Raw genomic sequence first — 23,520 nt, 5'->3', positions numbered from 1 at the left:
CCAACGTATAGAATGAACAACTTGTTAATTATCATGTTATTATGAAAGTAAACAGTCAGCATTCTAGCTGTCAACAACAGGATTTGTATGGTCAATCACTCTCACATTCCAAATCAAATTTACGATAGGAACGAACCTATTATACATTTAATGGTCCTTCAAATAATTGATTGGAAAAGTTAGAAAAACAATTCAAAGTAAAGATTCAAATTGTTTGTTCAAAAGTTAGGTTATATACATTCGATAAGCGTTACTTCAAACAAAGTTACGTTGATGAAAAGAATAGAAACATTAAAATTAGAAGATTACTTTTGGGACCCATTTCAATATTTACCATTCCTTATTGCCATAATGAATAAGCTAGTTCTCATAAACATCTATAAACCTCAACGATTGAAAAAAGTAACAACAAGATATAACAAACCATTAAGCACAAAGCTGAACTTAAAATTCCAGTAAAACAACATGCATAAAAACAAGCTCATATGGATATGAGCAAATAAACCAAGCTTAAATGATTCTCAACAAAACTGTTCAACTTCTAGTTCACAATAACTATTAATTAAGGCAACTCCTCACAATACTAACAACTGTAAGAAAAACCAATTTTATATCATCTAACTACATGCTTAACCCTTCCTCTATACCCAAGATGTGCAACCTTATTCAAAGTTATGTTTGTTTTATGAGAAAAGATAAAGGACCTCATAAAACTATTTTAATTTAAAAATTTTGTTCACCTCAAAACATTTATAAAGCTACCATTACATAAACCTAAAAACACAAATCCAAAAAGTAGTTAAACAACATTTATTCAGAAAGTAGTTATAAACCTACCATTACATAAACCTAAAAAGGTAAATCTACTCAAACTACCTTTTCATTTCTACTCAAATCTACTCTCATATATACCATTAAAATTGAAAGAAAATTTCCATCAACTAGTAGTAATACAGCTGAACCAATTTCCCAAAAAATATCATGACAACACAATTCTTGGAAAGCCAAAAAATAAAAAATAAATAATACTTTTTTCTCTAAATACAAACATATCTTTAACTGAAACAAATTTATCCTATATTTCATTTTACTGAAAATGAAGCAAAATACAAGAAACGCCAAAATAAAACACTTGAAACCCTAAGATGTTCTTACCATCCAAACAAACCCATAAATGAAAACTCACCTGTGATTGATTAATCGAAAAACACGCACAAAAGGGAAAACTTTTGTTCCATTTCGAGAAACCTTAACAAAATTCCAACTTTGATGATGCAATAAGAATATATGCCTCCCGCTCACTTCCAGGTATTGGGAATATGGGCATCAGCTTCGGCTACTCAGGACGTTAAGAGACAAACATGTTCAACTAATCAAGATGTTAAGAGACAAACAAAGAAGTTTGAGAATCCGGGAAGATGGGTATCAGTTCGGTTTGTTGGACGTAAAGGTTTTGGCCGATTCAGATTTCAAATGACCTTTTGAAATGGCAAGTTTTTGTGATTTCGGCTTAGGGAAAATCTCAGATTGGTTGCTGAAAAACTAAAATGCAGATTTAGGGCTACAGGAGTTTTTGAGAAGAAAGTTAGATGCTGATTCCAATTTTGGCTCAAGGTTTTTTTTTTTTTTTTTTGCTAAAATGAGAGAGAGAGAAATGAACAACCAAATGTTCAGATTTGGGAGAGGCAAATTAGGGATGGAGAACTATCAGATTTGAGAATTTTTTCCAATTCAAACAAAGAATTGGTTTTCTTTTTTTCCATTTCTTTGTCGGGTTGGGTGGTTTTTTATGCAATTGACAAGTTTCACAATTTTTTTTTAATTTTTATTGAAGTTTGACGTGGAGGCTATTTGGCTACTGATGCAGCATACATCGGGGGCAATTTGGGTAGATAAAATTGACTTAGCACAGAGTGCATAATTCTCATATTATTTTGCCCATTAATGATTGCTTTCCATAGTTCATAAACTTGGGGTTTCAATATCATATATTTTAAGTTTCCAAATAAATATCTCCATAATATAATTATTGTTACGACAGTGGAATCTGAGAAAAGGCAGTTAGTGTACTACAATTTTGGTCTTTTGCAGCAGACTGAAAGTAGACTACAAGGAGAGTGAGAAATGGACGGGCAAGGCAAGGTGGTGTGCGTGACCGGAGCTTCTGGGTACATAGCCTCATGGCTTGTGAAGCTCCTTCTCCAACGCGGCTACACCGTCAAAGCCACAGTTCGAGACCCAAGTCAGATCTCTTCCCAATTACAAAACTTCTCATTCCCGAATCCCACTTGCTATTATCCCCAATTTTCTTCTTTCTTTATTGTTTCAGTACTTTTCAAGCATAATGTTAGTTTTATGCATGTGGGTGGGCCGTTATTTAGCAGTGTGAAGCTTCGATTGAGTGGTATTTTGATGGGTCTTTATCCTTTTTCCTTTTCCAGAAGTTTAATCTATGATTGAAAGTCAATATTCAGTACTCGGGTCTTTGTGTTGTCCTAATTTTCTTGGAATTATACTCTCTACATGGTTCTACAGGGCAAATTGATCGAGTTTATGCTATTAAAAAATGATTTCAGATACTTTCAGAATCAATCCATCTCAGATTCTGCATGTGTTCCTTCTTAATTACTACTATTCTTGTAAAAAAATTTGCATTTAATTTACAAGACACTGGGGAGTCTAAAAAAGAAAGCAAAGGGAAAGAAAGATTTTCCTTCAGCCATACCAAATTGTTTTGGAACCAAAAACTCTAAATATGGGCCTGTGTTCTTTTTGGAAACTTATTCTTGAAAATAATTTCAGAGAAACGAAGAAAATCAACAAATTTTTGTACAATTATTTGGCTTTATTGCAAGCTTTTGTTGTTATACAAACAAGACAAGAGGACAGTTTAGGTCTTCATTTTGTTTCTTTGCTGTTCTTCGGTTTCCTCTTGAATGCCTTTAGCTCTATTCTATTGTTAGTATTTCATCAAATTGTACATCACAACTGAAGTTTCTTGCACTTTGAAAATCCAATCATCTTGCATAAATGATCCAAAAGCTTGCAATTGCAGTTGAGAAAATGACTACTCTACACGCCCCATCCATTTTACTTCAATCCCCATTCTTTTAAGAAGAGCATAGTTGAACTTCTTAATATTCTAGTCATGCTTCCACTGTATACTCCTTCTGTACTAGGGTTTCCCCATTTGGGGTTGTTTTTTTCTATCACATAATATATGTTCTTACCAAAATAAAGTTTTTGTAAGCTTTCATTCTTCTTATTTCCATTTAACATGCAAGTTGTGCTTATATATGCCACAGATGATCCAAAGAAGACAGAACACTTGCTTGCACTTGAAGGTGCTAAAGAAAGGCTTCATTTGTTTAAAGCAAACTTACTTGAAGAAGGATCCTTTGATTCTGTGGTTGATGGATGTGATGGAGTATTTCATACAGCATCCCCAGTTGTGCTGATAGTTGACGATCCCCAGGTTTATCCTATATTGGTTCCATTCGCATACTGTAAAATTTAGCATTGTCTATATTCTTTTCCAATCAGTTACTGATCTTGAAATTACTAACTAATCATGAATTGTTAATTTGTATGATTCTTCTTTCTGTATGTGGTTTCTTCAACTGATCCAATGGTAGTGAATGCTGATTTCACTAAACCAATACAATGGTGGAAAAGAGAGAAACTGATATTGGATTTTTTATATTCTGCTTATGTGCAAAAATATTGAATAGCTTTTTTTTTTTTTTTTTTTCTTTCTTTCTTTCATTCTCCCCCTAATCCTTCTTTTCTCCACTTGTTATGCTTGTTCAAAAGAAGATAAAGGCCCTTTGTCTTGCATCAATAAGAACCAAAAACCCTGTGAATATTTATTTAGGAATGTATAACTTCCTTGACAGCAGCATGGGAATGCTCACACCGTAACAAGGCTATTCCAATGGAAATTTATGGTGGCTGATCCAAACACTCCTTGTGCTTTTTTTTTTGATAGGCAAAAGAGCAAAAGACATGTTAAAGAGCCAAAAAAAAGGCTACACCAAGTACATAGGAAGTACGCATGTGCACACCAAAGAAAAAACACAAAAACCCTCTTCTTAATGGCAACCTAACCAATCGATAAAATCAATCATATAAAAGGACTCTTGCCCTAGACCCCTTTGGTCCATTCTAAAAAGTTACAAAGAAAAGAGAATTTTAGCTCATGATACAAAAGCTCAACATTATCAAAAGCCCTTCTATTCCACTCTTTTCAAATAGTCCAAAACAAACAAAGAAGTGCAACATTCCACACCTTTTTTTTTCCTCCTCCCAACGGATCGGCTATGCCAACTAAGAAGTGTTGCTTGGACTGAGGTATGCAACATCCAAACCACTGCAAACAAGGAGAAAACTAATTGCCATAACAAACTAGCCTTAGAACAATGAAGAATGATGTGATTGCAAGATTCCTTCTCATCTTTATATAAAAAGCGTTTGTTTACCAAAGTCCAACCTCTCTTCAAATTGTCCATAGTTAGAATCCCCTTCCAAGTTGCTTCCCAAAACAAAAAAAAACTCACTTTTATTGGAGCCTAAGAATTCCAAATAAGCCTTGTCGGGAAAGAATTTGAACCCCTCTGAACCATCCCATCATAGAAAGATTTAACTAAAAATTGGCCTCCCTTTGTAGCCATCCATACCACCTTGTCATCCATCTCCCTTCTCATTGATTTAACATGCAAACGCAAAAGGAGTGCTTCAACATAACCTAACTCTTAATCTTGAAATTCCTTACAAAACAAGGGTTCCAACACCCCTCAAAATCAATATGCTTCCAAACATCACATACCCAAGCCTCCTTTGAAGTGGCTATAGGAAACAAAGAGGGGAAAGAGGTACTCAAAGGGGTGCCCCCACACCAAATGTCCTTCCAAAACCTTACCCTTCTTCCATTACCCAAATCATAGGAAATCTTGTTTTTGAAAGAATCCCATCATTTCCTTATAGCCTTCCACAATCCTATGCCATGACCCTTCCTTGTCTCCAAAGAGCACCAACCTACTTCTTCTACCCCATTCTTACCAATGATTTCTTTCTTCCACAAGGTCTCCCCTTCTGACATGAACCTTCAACTCCATTTTCCTAAGAGAGCCTTGTTCAAAATAGAAAGATTTTGAAGGCCTAGCCCTCCCTCCTTTCGCTTTTGGCTTACAAACTTGTGCCAACTCACAAAGTGAGGCTTATTTTCAAGAGAACCCCCCTCCCCAAAGAAAGTCCTTTTGAAGTTTTTCCAATTTACAACAGACCCTTCTTGAAATAACAAAAATGGACATGAAATAAATGGGTAGGCTAGACAAGGTACTTTTGATGAGAGTTAAACACCCCACCCCCTTGGACAAGCTTTGTTTCTTCCACCTTGTGAGCTTTCTTTCCATCCGCCTGTCACCAAAGTCCCTCATTGTTGTCGATTTAAAGGTAGCACCCAAAGGAAGCCCAAGATACTTCGAAGGTAATGACCCCTTTACACCCCAAAATATCCACCAACTCCTCCATTATTGGAACCCTTCCAACTAAGATTAGCTCACTTTTTTCAAGGTTGATCTTGAGCCCAAAAATTGCTTCAAACCACATCAAGACCCAATGAAGATGCAATAGTTGGTCCTTAGAAGCCTCACAAAAAAATCAATGTATCATCCACAAACAAAAGATGAGACACCTCCACTCCCTTGTCACCTCTACTTCCTACCTTAAATCCTGAAATAAACAAACCAACCCCACCCCCCCAAACAAACAAAAACTCCTTGTGATTATCTTCAAGAGTGGAGAGTTATAGCATTTTAACTGACAACCACTGCCTCAAGGTGACTGAAGATGCATTCCACAAAATGTTAGACAAGTTGCTTATGATTTTCTCCGGACCCTAAATGCTATAGGTATAAGAAATAGGTAAATGTGCTTACTAATAGTGGATGCATTCCACAAAATGCTAGAGAAGTGGTTGTTTCCTTCTCTCTATCTCTTTCCTTACCTCCTTCCTCACCTCCCTCACCTTCCCAAATTCCCTTTTCCTTTATTTTCTCATACGGCTCAGTTGCTCCACATGATTATTTTTTTTAAAATAGGAATGCTTCACAAGATTCATATATTATCTCGCTAATTTTAGTTAGTTAGGCACTGCCCCTTAAAAACTCAATTAAGTCTACATGATTATACCTTTGATGTAGTTATGAATACAAGGATCATCCATAACTCCTCCAATTGCATGACATATTTGCTATATTATTGATTCTAAACTGGCACTGTCATAACATGATCAGCAAAAAAATAAAAATAAAAATAATAGTTACTTCTAGAATTTGATGGATGAACCTTATGGCTATGTTTGGTTCCTAGAAAATTTGAGGCAAAATGCAAGGGAAAGAAAATAGAAAGGAAAAGTAGAAAGAAAGAAAAATTGAAGGAAAATTAAAAATAGATTTAAAGTCAAAAATTATTTTTATATGTTACTTCAAACTTATTTCACTTATTTTAACTATTGAATACAAAGATTAAATAATTTGAAAATTCATAAGTTTCTAATTAGTCTTAATTATATTTGTCTTTCTTTGGTATTTTCTATAGAACAATCAAACATGAAAAAATTATTTTCCTTAGTGTTTTTCTTTTAGTACTTTCCGAGAACCAAAGATAATCTATTGAGTTTGTCTATGATGATTGGCATGGGTTATTTTGTTTAGGCTCATTCACCAACCAACTGGTTTGTGGTGTACCACTATACTTCTTTTCCAATTTTATTTTATTTTATTTTATTTTTTTGGTTCATTTTAGGTTTAAAGAGATTTTATTTTATTTTATTTATTTATTTATTTTTTTTTATCATAATTCATGTGTAACCACATTTTCTTTGTCACCATCACCATGTGACTCCATATAGTGGTTGGGAGAGTTAGATGCTGGAACAGTTATGGAATAACTCCATCAATGTTGTGCATCTTTCTTTGAAATGTAGGAATGTGGATTTTTTATTTTTTTATTTTTTAAATATCTCCTTCTCATAAATAGGTATGGTATGCCCAACAACATTTTATTTTATCAAAATTCTTTGATAACATAGCTTATCAATATTGTTGAGAGAGAGAGAAAGAAGAAAGACCTTAATTTTCATTAATGTAATAATCTACTTACAATTGAGAAATATATATATATACAAGGCTAGGAGTCCTTAACTACCATATATGTGTCCTATATTAACAAGGAAAGGTATATACACTATAATACTTATATAAGTTCAACACTCCGCCCTCAAGCTGGAGCATATACGTCATATGCACCAAGCTTGTTACAAATATATTTAATCCTAGGACCTCTGAGAGATTTAGTGAAGATGTCAACTAGTTGATCATTTGAATTAACAAACTTGTAGCAACACATCCTGATGCGATCTTCTCTCTAATGAAATGACAGTCAACTTCAATATGTTTGGTCCTTTCATGAAAGACTGGATTGGATGCAATATGTAATGCGGCCTGGTTATCACATATGAGTTTCATCTGTTCATCCTTTCCAAAATCTCAACTCTCGAAGAAGATGTCTCAACCATATGAGTTCACATGTTGCCAAAGCCATAGCTTCGATACTCGGCTTCAGCGCTAGATCTGGCCACTACATCTTGTTTCTTACTCTTCCAAGATATTAGATTACCTCCAATAAAACACAGTACCCTGAAGTTGGAACGTCTATCTGTGGGTGAGTCAGCCCAATCTGCATCTTGTGTAACCAACAACCTGAGTATGGACCTCTGTTCTCGTACAACACACCTTGGCCTGGTGTACTTTTGATATATCGAAGAATGCGGATTACAGCATCCAATGGCTATCACATGGTGACTGTAGGAATTGACTAACAACACTCACAAGGAAAAAGAAATGTCTGGACGAGTAATGGTGAGATAGTTCAATTTACCTACGAGCCGTCGATATCTCCCCGGGTCTCCTAAAGGCTCCCCCTGTCCTGGTACAAGTTTGACATTCGGATCCATAGGTGTGTCTACCGGTTTACAGTCTAACATACCGGTTTCTTCCAGGATGTCTAAAGCATACTTCCTTTGGGAAAGGACCACAGCAGAACTGGATTGAGCTATCTCAATTCCCAAGAAATACTTGAGTTTCCCCAAGTCTTTGGTCTGAAAGTGGGTAAAAAGGTGTTGCTTTAGTTTCTGAATACCATCCTGATCACTGCCTGTAATGACGATGTCGTCGCACATAAACAACCAGATAAATACACTGCCCCAAAGAGTTATGATGATAGAAAACTGAATGGTCTGCTGTACTGCGAAGCATGCCAAACTCTTGAACAACAGAACTAAAACGGCCAAACCATGCTCGAGGAAGATTGTTTCAAGCCATATAGAGAACGGCGTAACCTGCATACTAAACCAGACTCCCCCTGAGCAACAAAACCAGGAGGTTGCTCCATATAAACTTCCTCGGCAAGATCACCATGAAGGAAGGCATTTTTAATATCCAATTGATAAAGAGGCCAAGAACACATGGCAGCCATGGAGAGAAGCAGACGGACAGAAGCAATCTTGGCAACGGAGAGAATGTGTCACCATAATCAGTAACCATAAACCTGAGTATAGCCTTTAGCAACTAAGCGGGCCTTAAGTCGATCAACCTGACCATCAGGACCAACCTTAACTGCGTAGACCCAACGACAGCCAACGGTAGATTTACCGAGGGTAAAACAACAAGATCCCAAGTGCCATTAGAGTGCAGAGCAGCCATTTCATCCACCATTGCCTGTCGCCAGCCTGGATGGGAAAGAGCTTCATGGGTGCTCTTTGGAAGAGAAACAGAGGATATAGCAGAAACAAAAGCAGAATAGGGTGAAGATAATCGATGATAACTCAAAAAATTGTAAATAGGATGAGGATTACGAGTAGAGCGAGTACCTTTCCGAACAGCAATGGGTAAAGTCATTAGGAGAAGGCAGAGCCCGGGGTAGGTGAAGCCGAAGGGATAGGAAGTGAGTCAGCAGGTGCCTCAGCAAAAGGGAGAGGAGCAACGACACGAGGGCGACGATGATAAACCTGAAGTGGTCGAGGAGGCATAGCATCAGGTGGGGAGACAATGGGAATAGGCAAGACTTACAGAAACAGGAAGAGACTCAGAAGTGGTGGAAAAGAATGGTGAGTCCTCAAAGAAGGTGACATCAGCGGAGATAAAGTATCGATGAGTCTCAAGGGAATAACAACGATAACCCTTCTGAAGTCTGGAGTATCCCAAGAAGAGACACTTCATGGCTTTGGCGGAAAGCTTGTCCTGTCCAGGAGTGAGAATATGAACAAAGCAAGTACAACCAAAGACACGAGGAGGAAGGAAATAAAGTGGTTGGTCAGGGAAGAGAAGGAGAGTGAGGAATCTGATCATGTAAGACAGAGGAGGGCATACGATTAATCAAATAACAAGCGGTAAGAACAGCGTCCCCCAAAACGAAAAGGAACATTACTATGGAGGAGGAGAGTACGAGCTGTCTCAACAAGATGTCGATTCTTGCGTTCAGCTACCCCATTTTGTTGAGGAGTATGAGCACAAGAAGACTGATGAAGAATCCCATGATGAGACATAAACGAAGTAAATGGGGCTGAAAAATATTCCTGGCATTGTCACTGCGTAACACACGAATAGAAATATTGAACTGGGTTTGGATTTCAGCATAAAAATTTCTGGAAAATAGAGAATAACTCAGCTCGATTTTTCATTAAAAATAACCAAGTACATCGAGAATAATCATCAATGAAAGTGACAAATACTGAAATCCTAAAGTAGACGCAGTCCGACAAGGACCCCAAACATCAGTGTGGACAAGCTCAAAAGGGAGACTTTGCCCGATTATTCAAACGCTTTGGGAACGAGACACGAGTATGTTTCCCAAGCTGACATGACTCACACGGAAGCGACGATAAAGTGGAAAAACGAGGGACCATCTTCTGGAACTTGGAGAGACTAGGGTGGCCCAGACGATTGTGAATGAGGAGAGGAGCATCAGTGGAAATGCAAACTGCAGGAGATGAATCCGAGGTGAGGTGATAGAGGGCCTTGAGACTCACGTCCTAATGCCAATCGTCTTCCCCGTACTCCGGTCCTGCAAGGTCACAAATTTATCAGAAAAGGTAATAGAGCAATTAAGAGTACGAGTGATTTTGCTGATGGAAATAAGATTAAAAGGACATTCAGGAGTATAAAGGACAGAAGTGAGAGGTAGAGAAGGCAGAGGAAGGGCCAAACCAATACCTTTAGCCACAGTTTGAGAACCATTAGCTAAGGTAACAGTAGGTAAAGCAGAGGTAAGTAGTAATAGAGGAGAAAAGATCCTTATTACCAGATAAGTGATCAGAAGCTCCAGAATCTAGAATCCAGGGTCCAAGAGAAGATGTGTGGGTAAGGCAGGCAGAGGCATTACCAGGCTGGGCAACAGAGGCAACAGAAGCCTGAGATGCGGAAGAGCTCGGAGGCTGAGGCAGCGGAGAATCAGAGGACTGGGCCACATGGGCAGTGCGAGGAGGTCGTCCATGTAACTGATAGCAACGATCGCGAGTGTGGCCAAGTTTATTGCAATAGGTGCAATGAGGACGTTGACCTCTACCTCGGGTACCACTACGGCCTCCTCGAGAGTAGTTTTGAGAAACTAACACAGAAGAATCTGAAGTGCTATCAAATGGCAAAGTCTGAGTGGAGGAGATACGGAGGAGGCGAGCAAACACATCATCCAAGGACGGAACTGATGAACTACCAAGAATCTGATCGCGGACAGGCTCAAGATCCGGACGGAGGCCAATAAGAGTAAGAACCATGAAGAACTTGTCAAGCTGTGTTTTGTTGAGCCCCAACATAGGAGTAAGAGGCATCACAGTCAAGAACTCCTCCTTAAGAGAGGCAATCTGGCCAATATAAGTAGATTAGATCCAAGTCCTGTTGGCTGAGATGGACAATAGCAGAAGCCACCTTATAAAGACGCTGGATATCATTCGTATATAATCCTTTGGCCTGAGTCCAAAATTTAAAACAAGTTTTGTAGGCCGGAAGATGAAGAAGAATCTTGGGATCAACCGATTGCCATAATACACTACATAACTGTGCATCTATCTTCCTCCACTGTACGCGGTCAACCTCAGGGATATCTGCCTCCTGTGTAATCAAGTGATCCTCATATCCTTGACCATAAACCAAAGTTCAACAGAGGCAGACCAGGAAAGATAATTGTCACTGCCAACCAATTTCTCCGAAGTAATCATAGGAGATCCAGATATAACAGCGGAAAAAATGGAATTTTAGTAGTCATATCTACTTATCTGGAGAATGAAGTATGTTTGGATTCGAAGAGAGCCCTAATACGGCTTCAGATTGCGGCGTGCACCACCGAAAAAGGGAGACGGCCTCAGATCGGCGTGGTACCACCAGAAAGGTAGAAGAACACTTCCCAAGGCACGTGCAGGGATTGGGAGTGGAGAAAAAGTAGTCGAGCTTCGCCGGAAAGACTGTTTGGAGGGCCGACGGAGACAAAAATCCCCAAAAGAGGTACGTGCAGGGCTCGATGGGAGAACCAGGGAGGTAGGGAGGCTGGTCGGGCGTCAGGCGAGGCTGGCTGGAGGAGGCGCGTCGCCGGAAAGCCCTCACGCGCCCTCACGTGCGCGGCGCGTGAGATGCAGCCGCCGGACGGAAAGTGCGCGTGGGCGGCGCGTGGATGCTCTTTTGGTGCCGGTGCCTTCACAAAAGTTGGGATCTTCCTCCAGGCGCTCCTTCTGGTATGGTCGGTGTCGGAAAAATACGTCGCCGGAAAAGTTCGCGGGCGGGAAAGTTCGCGAAAAGTTGCCGGCGTGAGTAGTTTCTGTCGACGATCCGAATGACCGGAAAGTATTGGGAGATGGGGAAGGTGACCGGAATGAAACACGGTCACCGGAAGGTTTCCCGGAGTTGATGACACGGGAAACAGGAAAGAATTAGGTTTTCTTCCTTGGCTCTGATACATGTTGAGAGAGAGAGAAAGAAGAAAGACCTTAATTCTCATTAATGTAATAATCTACTTACAATTGAGAAATATATATATATACAAGGCTAGGAGTCTTAACTACCATACATGTGTCCTATATTAACAAGGAAAGGTTATACACTATAAATACATTATATTCAACAAATATGATGAAATGATCATAATGTATCTCATCAGCCTGATTTCATATTACACAATGGAGCCTAGATTTTGAAGTTCTCTCAGTTACAAAGGGAAATCTTGTGTTGATGTAATGGCAGATATTGTTTTTTGTAGTTGGGATTCCTCAAGAGTTTGGGAGGTGGGAGGAGTCCTAGAGGGAGAGCACTGTGCAGAGAGACCAACTTAGCTGGCTAATGGATTATTCGACTTCAGAGAAATGCTTGGATACTTAAGAACATGAGAAAATCTTTCATTGACTTGTGTGCTAATGTCTATTATCTCACAACTCTTTGAATGCTTGTCACTGTAGAGTTCTTTAGGTTCCCTTTAATGTATATACATTCTTTTTTGGATCGGAGATCAATATGCCTTTCCCGTCGGAGAGTGGTTTTGTGCTGGAGGAGGCACTGCCTGTGCTATTTCTAGACTCCTGACTGTGGCCAGTCCACTCTGCACTTTTTTCAGTTTCCGGACACAACATGTTATACAATTAACATACCAGCTTCTATGTGATCGAATTCAGCTCCACCTCAATCATTGGAATTAGCAGCATGCCAACAATCACAGTGTGGGCACCAGTTTTTAGTTATTCACCTGCCTTGCTTTTCTGGTGAAGTCAGGCAGCATCTTTTCATTTCAGAATGTGGCATGCTGTTGTTTGTGACTTTTTGGCCATAAGAGCAATTGTGGATGGCCCTTCAATAGACAAAACTTTATAGGTGTGTGTTTGTGCCAAATCAAGGGTCAAGTTATGAATGAAAATATGAAAATGAAAAGAGAAACAGAGCAAAAATTCATTTTACCATGTCTCTGTTCTTTCCATGAGGGATTAGGCTTGTACCTCTTTGGAAGACTCAGAATCTCCTTTCGGTTTTTCAGTGGCTCCTTTCTCCTATGACCCGTTCAAGAATGCTACTTTATTGTAGACCTTCTATGCCTTTATTGAAAAAGAAAAAGTGATAAGATATTTCAACTAGTTGAAAATAGAGGACCCTAAGGCCTGAGATAGACCGATGCTAGATAGAAAATACATATGTACGGATATTCAAACTTATCTAGAAGAAATAGAAGCAAATGATACATGATAAGTTAGTGTCAAAAGGTGAACTAAGTCTTCCACTAGATAGTCTACTTAGATGTCAAAAATGTAGTGGGCTCTTTAGCCTCATGGTAGCCTAAAGCTCAAGTTTGGTTGATGTTACCTAGCAAACTCGAGACAGATGGAAATTTCCAGCCTTTTACAGGTCCATAGATGTGTGATTATTAGGGCTTTTTAATGTCATTTGTGATGGGGTTTGCTATTGATGTGATGCAGAGGTCCTGAAACTATTAGAAGGGATGTAAATCTGGTGAAAGAGTTGGATGTTTATGATCTTATGGGGAAGGAGAATTGAGCAATGGTTCTCTCTTGCATGTCACTGGGTCAAAAAGGGTCAGGGAGATAAAACCACCACTTGTGGAGGATAGTGGATCTTTTTAGAGACATTGGCTGATCATTTCTTGAAAGTTTAGATCGAGAAATCAAGAAGATGAGAGGCTGATTAAGAGAGAAGTCATGTCCTATGCCAACTTTGTTTGAGTGAGCCATATCATATACTTCTACCTGGGGTTAATCTTTAAGGCTGGAGGGTTCATTGTCTCTTCATTTTTTTCCCTTTATTTTTTTTCCCCTTATTGAATCATGTTCTTGTACATCTACTTGTTTGAAGGATTTCTCATCCTTCCTTGTAAATAACTGTTTGCATAATATTATCACACAAAAACATAGATCATAGACAAGCTGAGAATTTCTTTAGGATCCATAATGTGATCTTATGTTTGCTTCTATACATAATTATTAGCTTTTAATTAGCTTATCTTCATTGGACTACTTATGTGGAGATTTGTTTTATCTGTTTCTCCGTGTTTCAGGCACAACTAATTGACCCAGCACTAAAAGGAACAATGAGCGTTCTAGGATCTTGTGCAAAAGTTCCATCTGTCAAAAGAGTAGTTGTAACATCATCTATGGCTTCAGTTGCATTCAATGGGAAACCTCTAGCTCCTGATGTGCTAGTTGATGAGAGTTGGTTTTCAGATCCAGTTTTCTGTGAGAAATCAAAGGTTGCTTAAATGAGATGATATCACATGCTATCTCTTTTGCATGTTCTTGTTTGTGGCTTTACAAAATGTTTTCTTTTCATGGCTCTTCACTTCTTTTACCCTGCAGAAGTAGCTGCCAATTTGTCATGCCCTCTTGTTTTTACACTTCTGCTAGCCAGCTTAGGGTTAAATAACATGATGGGAATGAGAGGATTATCCCTTTATTTTCTAAGCCTGCCATTAGATTAAATAATCCTTCCATGTATGTCTAATATTTCACTAATACAGTGTTGGTAGCTGTCTGATCCATAAAGTCGCATTCCTCAAACAAGAAATTAAATGAGAACTCTAATTTGGATATTATATGAATGAAATGGATGTTAATCTCTGATTGTCTTACTGTCCATTAAACATGATGGGCTCAGAAACATGGGTTGACAAAACAGTTGTGACATATCTAATTAGTTTTAATGTGAGTGTGTATGCCTGCACAGCCTCCTATTGATTTTGCTTGGGTTCATAAGTTCATTGCTTGTTCTCTATGTTCCATTATCTACTAGCAATACATAGAAATGCTTCTCACTATATATTTTCAAACATGTTGGTTTCTACTAGCTATGGTATATGCTTTCAAAGACATTAGCTGAGGAGGCTGCTTGGAAGTTTGCAAAGAGAATGGGATTGACATGGTTACAATAAATCCAGGGTGGGTGATTGGCCCTCTCTTACAGCCTACTCTTAATCTAAGTGTGGAGGAAGTTCTGAAGCTACTAAAAGGTACTCTTCTACAATTGATGAGAATCTCTTTTTTATGTTTATCTTTCTACTCCAGTAGCAATACATGCTTCACTTCAATATTGAGTCAACTCTATCCAACAGCCCTGCAAATGGAAACTCAGAAGTTTAAATCAAAACTTATCAATAAACCGTCACAAGACTTCCACAGTTCCACATAAAAGGACTACATATGCATTTTGATATATGCTGACTAATCTTCTAACATTAAAAAATTGTTCTCTCCTCTGGTCATTATAGTTATATCACCAAGATACTCATTTAGGGGATTTGCATATGAGATTAGATGAAGATATATTTAGTTTTGGCCTCCTAAGCCAGACTGGTTTGGAAGGACCCCTGGACTGTGAAAGGACTGAAAGCATGCGTATGCAATTACTATCCTGAACTTGAGGTATATTTACATGCAAGTTCAAGCCAAGGGCAAGAACTTCTTAAATAACCCATTAATCCTTTTGATCTACCCCATCTAAATATTACTGCAGCTCAACATAATTAGCATAAAGTGGGGGTTCCCCGCATCCAACTCCATTGCAAATGAGTTGTTCATGTGCAACTCACTTGATCAGTATTTTTATAAACTTCTACTAACTTTTTTGGACTATTTTACAGATCTTAACATTCTCTAAACATTTAGAATAATTTCTAGTGGCTTTATAGGGCAATATCATGTTACTTTATTGACAACTCTTACAATAATCAATACTACCTTAACAGCCAATATGGTTTGTTTCCTCACTAGCCAACCTCTTCTGCCTCCAACTAACCTCCCCTGTATCTTGCTTCAATTATGAGGGTGTTGCCATTAGGTTGAGCATTGGACGTATGATAAACCTGTGCCTTGATGGTTGTACTCTGATTCATGGATCCAGACCGTAGTAATTGGGATTAGACTTGTTGGTAGTTGCTTTAGTTCAATGCTTGCAATAACCAAAGTAATTTGTCGTGCTGCTTTAGAACCGTTCGATCTTTCGTATGAAATAAGAAAGGTATTTTGTACAAAATAATGTTTTCACTTGTAATTTCCAACATTACATAAAGTGATAAATATAAGTGCATTTGCTAAGTGTGATTGCATCATTTTCTAAGCATTTCTGTTTGAGACAAACAGTCTAAGACGAAAATGTGTGCTTCAAAAATTTCTAGCTGTAATACTTTTGAGATTGTGCCAAAAGCTAGTGGGAATTCCTCCTGTGAATCAGTTGACAATGACTATAAATAAATAAATGGAAAAACATCATATTATCATTGAGCAGATTGCACGCTAAACTTAAATAGGCAAAAGAAACTGATACTTTCAGTACACTTACGTAATACTTGTGATGTAAGCTTCTGAGATTTGTTTGCTGCAGGAGATACATTTCCCAATAAAACACATCGATGGGTTGATGTTAGAGATGTTGCCATGGCACATATTCAAGCATATGAGCTTCCAACGGCTAGAGGCAGATACTGTTTAGTAGGGAGCATTTTACACTGTTCTGAGACAATGAAGATTTTGCGCAAGCTCTACCCTGCTTTAAACCTACCTGAGAAGTAAGGTTTTATTATTTGCAGGGCGTTATTTCTAGTTTGCATTAGTGCCCTTTGAAATCAATATTGCAGCTTAGGCAATGCTACTTCTTTTTGTTTATTTTGGGTTTTTTCTTTTATTTCTTGATAGGCTAATATATACATATTCTGTAAAGAAGTACCTAGAAAAAGGGGCACAACTCCAGTGCAAGTAGTAGTATGAAAGTAGCACTAAAATGTAAAAATTAAAAACAAAAGGAAACAACTACATCAGGAAGGCAACAGACACAATAAAACAAGTAACCTGCATTGGATGAATATGTGATACATTGATTCCATCATTTGGTTGCACAGACAACACCAATTGACAATAGACTAAACTAAGAAACAGTTGTTCTAATAAGACTGAAACAACACCATCAACAAATTATTGAGATTTTCACAAAAGGCATTGCCTTGAGAATCAAACTTTGGAGAGGTGAATCCTCTCCATCTGAATGAGCTGGGAAGCTGCAAATTCGCCTACCTTGTCAGTCTGTGTTATCCTCTATGATGTGCCTGTGAATCCAATAGGTGTTGTAGCCTTTGCATTTACTTGGGCCATGGCTGGACCACTGTGTCTTACTTTAAATACTATTGTATGTTTGAAATATTTCACATGTATGTGTAGCCTTTCCATTTCACGGTGGTCATAATGGCATGTCTATGCTATTTCAACATATTGCTTCTTATGAATTGCATCCAATTCTTAATATGTTATCAAAGTGCTAAGGGTCTAAAAGTGCTTCAGTGATCGGGGCTCAGGAATTTTCTGATTTATATTATTTATTCTGTTTTGGCTGATCATATCCACAAATGTGTTTCCTGTTGAATGAAGTGGTGAGGTATGAGAACCTTTCCTTGTTCAAACTCCTGTCATCAATATTGACCTTGGTGGAGTTTCTTCCGATTCACTGAATACTTTCTGCCATTTAGGTCTAGTTAAACCCATATTTCATTCTAGTACAAAAGAACTAATCCCCATTGCTTGGGGATCTTCTCAATTACCCAAAGAGATGTGTTTTGTGCTTTTTAACGTTTCATTGCATATAGGATTAAGCTTCAGGTCCATGTCCTAAGAGTTTTCTTTTCTTCAGTACCAGTCGTTTCACTGATTGATTAAGAAAATGTGTTTCTGTTTCATTTGTGGCAGATGTGATGACGAGAAGCCTTATGAACCAACCTATATGGTGTCCCAGGAGAAAACTAAAAGTTTGGGCTTCAGCTTCACTCCTCTGGAGGTGACCCTGAAGGACACTGTGGAAAGCTTGAGGGAGAAGAACTTTGTCAGTTTCTGACACATGGTATAGCCATGCAAATGAATCATAAACAAAAAATGGTGTCTTCTTGGTAACTTCATTGTTAAGTGTGTTGGAGTCATGTATCTTCTAATATGTTCATGGTAAGCAATCCCCAAGACATGCTACAAGTTCTCCAAAAGAAAGCCAACAGCATATAAAAAGCAGCAACTTCTATTTCCGCTTCTGCTCAACAACAAAAGCTATCAACTATCCTAAATGGGCACCAAGGAGATTCGTAGACCTTAGGCCCCTTCCAAACTAGATTTTTTGTTTGGGAAGTAACTGAGGAAGATTTTCACTTGTCATTAACTTATGCAGAGGTTGATAGCTAACAAACTATGTAAGGACACGGTGAGCTGTGTCTTTGGAAATGTATGCAGTGAGGTGGCATGGCCCATTAACTTCATTCTGTGATTGGCTGCTCAACCATTCCAAAACAAGGGAAAATTATGCTTACTGAAGTTTTACAATCTATGGGGTTTGATACAATCTCTGGTCATTTTGTCTCTTAGAGTACTGAAATGATCATAGACCATAAGATTGAAACCCCAAATTTTTGTTAATTGCTGCTGAATATAAATATGTTTTATAAAAAATAATTCTCACTAACAAAAATAATATATTAAAAATGCTTAAGTTTCAAATTTCATTCATTTATTCTAATTCTAAACTCCGACCTGTTTACTTAAGTTTCAAATTTTGTACCTTAAACTTGAATGATGTTGATATAAGACTCGATGGTAGTGAAGTAGTTTTCAAACTGTAAACTTAGAAACAAAATTATCAACCAAACCTTACCCTTAAGACGTTTATTTTTGTTCATATGTGGGTGTTTTTTAAAAAATGCAACAATTATGGGGTTTAAAAAAAAAATCTGGGTGCAAGTATAATTTCCATCCTTGCATGGTGAAAAGCAGATGATCCAAAAAAACAAAAAAATGGAAAGTCAAAGGAAAATGGACATCTTTGTGGAATGAAAACCGAGGGTAAAAGCAAGGGGATGAGGGAAGCTGACAGTGACCAAGGAGGTCCAAACGCTGACTCATTCTCACATGCCTGCATTTTAATTCGCACACGCATTCGAATAGTACATGTCACTCTCTCTGTATGTTATCTCTATATACACCAAGTGTACGAGTGGATAACATAGATTTGAAGGTTTCGTAAGACGTCAAGGGAGATGAGTGGAGAAGGAAAGGTGGTGTCCGTGACCGGAGCTTCTGGGTTTATAGGTTCATGCTGGTGAAGCTCCTGCTCCAACACCGTTACACTGTCAAAGCAACCGTTCGAGACCCAAGTCAGTTCTCTATCTCAAACCTCCGAGGGCATTTTCACTTATATATGCTTCCATTTAACTCACTGGTTGTGCTTACATTTATATGTATATATGCCACAGATGATCCAAAGAAGACACAGCACTTGCTTTCACTCGATGGAGCTCAGGAAAGGCTTCATTTATTCAAAGCAGACTTATTGGAAGAAGGGTCTTTTGATTCTGTAGTTGATGGATGTGATGGTGTTTTTCATACTGCATCCCCTGTTGCATTGGAAGCCATTAACCCCCAGGTTCAACCTACACCACTTCCATTTCTATACTTACATTGAGCTAACTTCTATTTCTCTTTTCTTTTTTCGTGTTCAGGCAGAATTGATTGACCCTGCATTGAAGGGAACCATCAATGTCCTAAGGTCCTGTTCAAAAGTTCCGTCTGTCAAAAGAGTGGTTGTAACATCGTCTTTGGCTTCAGTTTTATTCACTGGAGAACCTCTGACTCCTGAGGTGCTAATTGATGAGAGTTGGTTTCAGATCCAGTTATATGCAAGGAATCAAAGGTTTGCATCTGAGTTTATTTCTTATCACATACCATCTTTTTTTGCATGTTTTATGAAATATTTTACCGGTTTTTCCCTGGTAGTAGTACTAGAAGTATGAGAGGGTATCCATCAAATCATCAATTTTGTTTTCTCACCTCAAATTTCATGTAAACTCCTCTGTCATCTCAAATTTGATTCAAACATGTGCTTTGTGTGCACAAGCCTTTGAACTTGTTGGCAAGTTTTTGTATTGATTAGTTGTTGCACTGCATACTGAAACCATTTCTAACCAAATGTCATTATTTGAGTTTTTGATAGCAATGGTATGTGCTTTCAAAGACCTTAGCTGAGGAGGCCGCTTGGAAGTTTTCAAAGGAGAATGGGATTGACATGGTCACGATAAATCCAGGATGGGTGATTGGTCCTCTCTTACAGCCCACTCTTAATCTAAGTGCAGAGCAAGTTTTGAACCTCATAAATGGTACTCTTCAGCAAAATGTGTTCTAAGTTTTGTTTCTTATTTCTCTACTTGAATATAAGTATATGTTTTGTTTCTTCTTGCGCTAAGTAATAGTACTCCTTGTTTGGACGGGTTTAAACTGCATAACCAATGTGATTAGTTTAATCACTTGACAATATCCAAGAAAATGAATGACAAAACATCAAAATATCCACAAGCACATTGCAGACTTTATATCAAGATACTGAATTCTTCAAATGCAAGCATTTGAAATTTGTTTGTTGCAGGAGCTCAAACATTTCCCAATATATCATCCTGGTGGGTTGATGTTAGAGATGTTGCCAATGCACACATTCAAGCATATGAGATCCAGAAGCTAGTGGAAGATACTGCTTAGTAGAGAGGGATTTACACAATTCTGAGATACTGAAGATTTTGCGCAAGCTCTACCCTGGATTACCTCTACCTGAAAGGTAAGTTTCTATTTGTTATTGCTAATGCTCGTTAGTGCCATCATTAGAAGCAAGTGAGATCAACACGATATTACTTCTTATTGTTCCATTGGATACATTGAAGAGTACCTGCCATCTTGTTTCCCCTTAAATATTTATGCCTTGGTATCATGCAAAAAATTCTTAGATGGGATCCACATGTGTTTGGTTGCAGATGCGCAGATGACAAACCTTATGCACCATCCTCCCGGGTATCCCAAGAGAAAGCAAAGAGTTTAGTCATTCACTTCACTCCTGTAGAGGTGAGTCTGAAGGATACAGTTGAAAGCTTGAAGGAGAAGAACTTTGTCAGTTTCTGACTCATGGTATTTACTGCTAGACTTGCAACTAAATCATAAACTAATGGTGCTTTCCTGCTAATTTTATTGTTATGAACCTCATTGCACCTATGATTTGCTGGATTTTGGGGCTTTTATCTGTATCACCTATAGGTTTCCCAGTTCAAGTTTCCTATTTGTGTTAGAATAAGGTGAAACTCAATCACACTTAGGAAGAGGGAATTAGTCCAAGTGGATTATGAGGGTCCAAGAATGGAATCAGTTGATGGAAGTGGTAAAATATGTTGAACAAAATTTATATACTGCAGTAAGACACAAAACCGAAAATTGCTTCATAGTAATAATTAAAAGACACAGGAAACAAAAGGCTTGTGTCCTTGAGCATCAACCCGATTATTCCACTGGACATGTTGCCACAGAAGCCGGTATAAGGAAGCATATTCCGATCATCAAAGGACACTGGGTGTGACTTCACCAACAAAGCTCACAGCTGATATAAGCAAACCATGTAAACTTAAACTTGTTACTTCATTAAATGAGTGCCAGCAAAAATGGTAATATTTTTAATGATAGGAAAAAAAAAAAAAAAAAAACTTATTAGGCGTTTATCATTTCAAAATTTTCAAAGATAATTATTTTAAAAACATTGAGCAATGTTTCTAATTCTTCAAAAATCAAATCCTAAATAAACTCCAAAATTATGATAGCATGTAAATGACCGTAGAATAACATACCATTAGGATATTCTTAATTTGTGTGAAACAATAAAAGAAATATCACCATGCACCCATTTTGACTCAATTGCTTTGGACAACAAATGAAGGTTTTTTTTTTTTTTTTTTTAACCCATGAGCCTAAGTTTGAACATCAGATTAATGATATGAACAAGGTTTTGAAACATTAAAATTTTACAAATTTGTTGAAGTGTGCCCAAACTACCTCTCATAGGAACAACAGTAGAATGGCATAAAGAAAACTAGGACTGTTTCACAAAATCGAAGGAATATCTTTGTGGGAAGAGAATAAAGAGAACAAAGAGGATGCACATATTCGAAATTTGTGGCTGAGCTACTTAAACCTTTCATGGATACTGGTTGAGCTTCTCTCGGTATTTGTAGGGTGTGCCCCCTCCTCTTTTGGCACTCTTTACTGCATGTTCTTGTTGTCTATAAAAAAAAAAAAAAACTGGTTGAGCTTCTTAAGATTGACATAACAGTTTTTCTCCATTCTTAATTTATAATCAAAAGACTGGCTGAGCTATTTCTTTGTTCTTATTGAGTTTTGAGATGAACCCACATGTGTTTGTCACTCATGGCAGGTGTGCAGATGACAAACCTTATGTGCCAGCCTTCCAGGTGTCCCAGGAGAAATCCAAAAAGCTTGGGTATTCACTTCACTGCGCTGGAGGTGCCTAAAGTATACTGTAGAAAGCTTGAAGGAGAACCAACTCATCAGCTTATGAGCCAATTATTGGCTGTCATGATAGAATAAATATGGACCTACATTATATTAACCATTGTTCAGGATTTAGCTATCCATATATATACGATTTCTATTTGATCAAGAGTATGGGCCACCTATGTGTAGAGCCCAGCGCGGTCACGGGCCTTAGATGATGGGCCTAAGACTCATGAGGCACAATAGCCAAAGGGTATGGTCCCTAAGGCAGGAGGGTATAAATCCAAGTGTCAGTGTCTGTTCCTTGAATAATGACAACGTTTTGAAACAAAAAAAACCTGTTCTCTCCCGCTCCCATTGTCAGAGAGAATTTAGAGGAAAGGTGGTGCCCTCCACAGTCTTAGAAGATCCATACATCCTCATCAAAAGTGAAAAATGGACTCGGGTATGTTCCAAAATCAAGAGCAAAAGGCATGTTGAATGAATTCGTATATATACATATTTCTTGTATCTGAGTATGGTGATAATGGAGAATATATAAATTTAACAATTGGTATCAGAGCAAGGTTCCGGTTCCATTTTCACCAAAAACAATCTTTAAAAACAAAAAAAGGGAAAGATCCAGGGGAAACAATATAGAATCTGGGCCAATAAAAATAACAAAATCAAAAATGGATTCAGGTTGGTACCCTATCCAGAGATCAAAGATCAAAGGAATGTTTTGAATGCTTGATATACATATATCCTGTTTTTGTGTCTTGGGTGATAATGGAAAATAAAGAAATCTAACAATTGTTATTTGTGCTATGGGAAAATTTTATGTTTGTGCTACATGTAAAGTGATCAATGTGAATAATGATAATAAAATAGGGGTAATGTTTCATCTAAATTGCACGCACCTGCATCATTATTTACTTTGCAATTTGGGGATTTGAACCCTGGCCTAGGTTCAATCCAGGCCCACCCATTTGACTATGATGCTTTTTTAGACCAGCTAGTAAAATAAAATAACCAAGGGGGTGGGTTGGCTTGAACCCATGACCATTGGTTGTTGCCTTAAAATAAAGCCCATGCCTAAACCATTAGACAAAAGCTTTTATGTATGTTTTATGCTTCAATTGTTATATATATACATGAGA

The 23,520-nt window shown here is 37.9% G+C and overlaps 2 pseudogenes; both read left to right on the top strand.

Moving 5' to 3' along the window:
- Positions 1–2,044: 2,044 nt before the first annotated feature.
- LOC117928193 lies at positions 2,045–18,324 on the top strand (annotated as a pseudogene).
- A 667-nt stretch (positions 18,325–18,991) lies between these two features.
- LOC117928192 lies at positions 18,992–22,693 on the top strand (annotated as a pseudogene).
- Positions 22,694–23,520: the final 827 nt, after the last annotated feature.

This window comes from Vitis riparia, chromosome 13 (genome assembly GCF_004353265.1).
Source record: "Vitis riparia cultivar Riparia Gloire de Montpellier isolate 1030 chromosome 13, EGFV_Vit.rip_1.0, whole genome shotgun sequence".
NCBI classification, from domain to species: Eukaryota; Viridiplantae; Streptophyta; class Magnoliopsida; order Vitales; family Vitaceae; genus Vitis; species Vitis riparia.
This window is presented reverse-complemented; position numbering and strand designations above follow the sequence as displayed.